Source organism: Lepisosteus platostomus, chromosome 7, assembly GCF_059453375.1.
Source record: "Lepisosteus platostomus isolate fLepPlt1 chromosome 7, fLepPlt1.hap1, whole genome shotgun sequence".
Lineage (NCBI taxonomy): Eukaryota > Metazoa > Chordata > Actinopteri > Semionotiformes > Lepisosteidae > Lepisosteus > Lepisosteus platostomus.
In genome coordinates this window covers 30,829,328-30,832,222 of record NC_142617.1, presented here as the reverse complement: position 1 = coordinate 30,832,222, position 2,895 = coordinate 30,829,328, and positions in this window count along the sequence as shown.

Here is a 2,895-nt window from a genome sequence, read left to right as displayed (position 1 = left end):
CGGGCGGAACCGGGCATCCATAAGAATCAAGTACTGTAATAGGTTTATTCCATGCTGAAAAAAAAGAAGAAAGAAAAACACATTCCATATGAATCAGCGCCTTTATATAGCGCCTTTAAAGGTGGCTTCTCAAAACGCTTTACAGGATAAAAACAACAATAACAACAACAACAATATTGTGTTTCATTGTACTTTGACAGATCATCTTTAAATGAGCTGTTGATTTAAAGTTTGACAGTAAATGTTTATATTGTAACACATACAGCCTCCATTTCTTAAAAAAAATGTAGCCTAAGGGGGGCTACATCTGCTCTCACAATCCTCCATATACTCAAGTGAAAAATTAATAACGCCAATGTAAACATCGTATTTACAATTTGTTGATAATAAAAATGTTAAGTTCTCTAAAGCTTTGTGATAGTTTACCCAGTTTACCCATTGTTATTAAAAATGAATGTACAACTTTTAAAAAGTAAATAATAATAATAATAACAAACATTAATTTATATAGCGCCTTGAAAGGTGGCTTCTTTACAGAATGACAAAACCAACAACAATAAATAATACACAAGATATGTATGATGACAATACACAGTTAGAGGAGACAGTAGATGGTGGTACTAAACACAGTGAGAGCAGAAGGATAAAGAACAGGGGTGAGTTTCCCAAAAACGATTATTCTTAGAGACTAACGAGCAACTTTACGATGTACGTATGTAATGTACGAGCTACTTTTTCTTGCGTTTCCCCAAACCCCTCTTAATCGGTCATTTCACGAGCCAGTATAAAGTACTTCTTTGTTAACCACACCCCTGAAGTCACATTTAGCAAAAAGCATCACAAGTCGATTGAAAAACAATCGATTGACAGTTCTTTCATTATATGGTGTCGGTTTTGGTCCTTCAGTGGGATGAAATAAAGTTGTGAAAAGGAATATGAACTAAACTTGACATCATAATTTAACAACCATTTAAGCGAAAAGTGTATAGATAGGCACAAAATGGGACCCTTACTGCGTCCACTGCGTGGACAGTGTATGCGTCCCACAAGATGTCTTTGATTTAAAGCAATATTTTCTGGCACGCTGCCATTGTTAAGAATCAGTGTTTCATGAGAAAAAACTGTTATTTATAGTTATTGGGTGTATTGGAACTCAATGGAAAAATTAACAATTAAACTTGGCATGTCACTCAACAAATACAGGACCTATAATCAAATTTAAAAACAAGTAGGTCTAAGCTTTACCGTCAACAATACATTGCTGCATTTCATCCTGAAAAAAATATCATCTTGTCAAGTATAAAACAGCCTTTCTTTTTAATTAAGTCTATTCTAACGGATTGGGGTTCTCTGGGCATACGCCCTCGCAGCTCCCAAACAAATACAAGTAGAAGAGAAAATACAGATAAAAGAAAGAAAACATAAAAAGAACAAAAAACAATTAACTGCCAGCGGTAATGAGGTAAATATTTATGTAACCAAGTTAGATTTTTACATATATCAAATGTTTTCCTTGCTTTGGCATTTTTCACGTTCTTTATGGAGTTTTTAATGAAAGTTCGGTAGGAATGAAGGCAGCCGCGCTCATTCGACACAGCTGCTGCAATTCTCACTAATCCCGACGTAAGCAACCGGTCTCCATAAATATCAAACGTCACCCTCTCCTCTTCCTCGTTCGTTTTCTGCATGGTTTGTCTTTGCCTAGCTCGAATCCGTGCTCCCTTCTCATAGATCTACAAATCCGCCGCTCCGATGAAGACCTTTTCTGCAGCGCAGGAGACTCTCCTACCCTTCTCGTCCAGTCCACCCCCCACAGCTCCCCCCACCTCCGTCTCATCGCCTCCTTCAGCCGCCGTGCCACATCAGCGCCGCTCATCTCCCAGCCAGTCCTCACAAGATCCAACTCCTCGCCGAAGACTGCGTCCCGCCGTCGCAGTCCCTCTCTCATTACAAACCCAGCCTTCCCATTCCTCCACGGCAAAATCTCCAAATAACCCCCGCTTCTCTTGAGGATGTCCCTGCCGCCGCGCTTCATGCACATCGGCTCCCCCTTCTCCTGGATCATCTCTCGCGATTTCCAACCGGACCGTAGCAAGCCTCCAGAGGATACTTCGAAAACATGGCGTCCATTTTAAAAGAAACGCTTCCAAAATAAAAAAAAAGCTCTGTTTTCCCCGTACTTAACCGCAGTCTACACAAGGAAACATCAACTCCCCAGCTTCCCCCGGCGCTCTCTGATGACATCACCCACGCCGCCGCCACTCATCTCAACGTGAGGACCCCGAGACCGCCCGCGCCTCTGCCTGTCGCATCTTCTGTCTTGTCTTGTCCTGATATATCCGTGTCTGTCTCTAGTCTGCACCTAGCCCCTTCCACCCAGCCTCCTGCCCTAAACTCCTTGCTGCCGAGTCTAAGGCCCCAGGCTCACGCCCCTCCCCCCCCCCCCTTCTCCGCTTAATCTAATTTCTGCACTCTCCTGTCTCTACCTCCGGCGTCCAACACGGCTCAAGCTTCGCCATGGCCATGGGCTTTTCTTTCGGCCCATGCTGCTGTCTCCACGGCCCGAAGGCCAGCTAGTAAACGACCCCCAGCTCAGCTAGCAGGCGGCCCTTACCCTCCCCCACCCCCTGGCGTCCAAGACGACTCGGCAGCCTCCTCAGTCCTTAACGCAGCCCCCTGCTTCAATTCCCAACAGTCTTCGGCTTCCATATCCCAAGCCACCGAGCTTCAGGCCCCAGATCCGTCAAACCCCTCCTACCACAATCTGCTTTCCGCTCTTCTTCTCTCCTCATCTTCTCCCTTCCCTGGTGTCCAACACGGCATCCGTCATCCCATGCCTTCGGCACTGGATTCCAATCTCCCCTTTACTAAGGACTTTCCTCTCAGAACAGCCGT